The following is a 2,150-nucleotide window of genomic DNA, read 5'->3' as shown; positions in this document are numbered from 1 at the left end:
CGCCTACAGGAGCAGGACACGCCTCCAAGAGGATGACACGCCTCCAAGAGGATGACACGCCTCCAAGAGGATGACACGCCTACAGGAGCAGGACACGCCTACAGGAGCAGGACACGCCTACAGGAGCAGGACACGCCTACAGGAGCAGGACACGCCTCCAAGAGGATGACACGCCTCCAAGAGGATGACACGCCTCCAAGAGGATGACACGCCTACAGGAGCAGGACACGCCTCCAACAGGATGACACGCCCAAAGGAGCAGGACACGCCTACAGGAGCACGACACCCCTACAGGAAGTGGACGACACCCCTACAGGAAGTGGACGACACCCCTACAGGAAGTGGACGACACGCCTACAGGAAGTGGACGACACGCCTACAGGAAGTGGACGACACATCTACAGGAAGTGGACGACACGCCTAAAGGAAGTGGACGACACGCCTACAGGAAGTGGACGACACGCCTACAGGAAGTGGACGACACGCCTATGGGAAGTGGAAGACACCCCTACAGGAAGTGGATGACACGCCTACAGGAAGTGGACGACACGCCTACAGGAAGTGGACGACACGCCTACAGGAAGTGGACACTCAGTTCAGGGGTTGCAGCAGACATCAGCCACATGTGTCGGCTGCTTACATCACTGTTAGGCTGCAGGAAGCTGTCCCACTTCAGAAGTGCAGAGAAAACCATGAAAATGTAGGCTGCATCTGAGAATCCTGATGACCGACAGTATCCCAGAATTTATCGCACGGTCAGCAAATTAAACAGAAAAACAAAGACAACAAAGGGTTTTTGTTTATATTTCACAGCTGTTTATGCAGCCGATACTGGTGGCCAGTGGTCCATGTAGGATGTGGCCAACCTGGGCCGCAACCCATGAATTGAGACACAGCTGCAGTTTCTATGATGAAAAACCAAAATCTAAGACAAAATAAAGACTTTTGTTAAAATACAGCGAAAGTTAAGAGAGATGTTTGTAGAAATGTTTGGGTTTTTCAGTCTAAGAGAAGCATGAATTATTTAAAACCAGTGACTTGATGAGATAATCTACATCTGCAAACACTCTTCAATCATAAAGCTATGGTAAAAAACTACCTGCATTTAAATATTTAGGCACATTTTAGTTTGGGTTTGTATGTTTTTACAGGTTAAACTGTCAGTAAAACTACAGCAAACAGGAAAAAAGCTCATCTTTAACTGTTGAGTGATAAAAAACTAATGTTATAAAATAAAGGTTTGATCTAATGCGATGCTGTCTGAGTTAAAACTCTTCAAGTGGCCTGTTTGTGTTCAGAGCAGCATGGAGGAGGAGGAGGAGGAGGAGGAGGAGGAGGAGGGAGGTGATGAAGGTGGAGGAGGAGAAACAGAGCTGATGATGTTTTTGAGGAGGAGGATGAGAAGAAAGACACGACTGGAGAAGCTGCTTCACCTCCAACACTGTTTGTGTCGGGGAGGGGGGTGGCAGATTATTACACGTCAGATTATAGCAGAGTGTGTGTGGGGGGGCAGATTATTACATGTGAGATTATAGCACTGGGGGGAGGGGAGAGGCACGGTTAGGGGAGGAGCAGGTGAGGATCACAGTGAAAACATATTTAGTGTAAATTTGACTGATTTTAAATCAAACAAGCACATCTGTCCAACGTTTTCTACTTAATTTGGAGGATTATTACGGCCATCATAATTTCTTTTTGTTACTTGTTTCCAAAGAATTCTGAAAATAAAACCTGAATTCTGAGACAAAATTCCAAAAACATATTTTTCTTCTTAAAATTCTAAGATTAAAGCTAAATTTGTGAGAAAAATTCTGACATTAAAAGCAATAATTTTGAAATTAAAGTCAGAAATCTGACATTTTTTCTCAGATTAAAGTTAGAATTCTGAGATTAAATTAAGAACTGAGATTTTTTCTCAGAATTTTTAGATTCAGAGTTTTTACATTTTTCTCAGAATTCTCAGATTAAAGTCAGAACTCTGAGACTGAATTAAGAAATCTGACAAAATTTCTCAGAATTTTTAGATTAAATTCAGAATTCTGACATCTATTTCTTAGATTAAAGTTAGAATTCTGAGATTAAATCAAGAAATCTGACAGAACATTCTCAGAACTGAGAATAAAGTCAGAATTCAGAGACAGAATTAAGGA

The sequence above is a fragment of the Austrofundulus limnaeus genome, unplaced genomic scaffold (genome assembly GCF_001266775.1).
Source record: "Austrofundulus limnaeus strain Quisiro unplaced genomic scaffold, Austrofundulus_limnaeus-1.0 Scaffold892, whole genome shotgun sequence".
Taxonomy (NCBI): Eukaryota; Metazoa; Chordata; class Actinopteri; order Cyprinodontiformes; family Rivulidae; genus Austrofundulus; species Austrofundulus limnaeus.
This window is presented reverse-complemented; position numbering follows the sequence as displayed.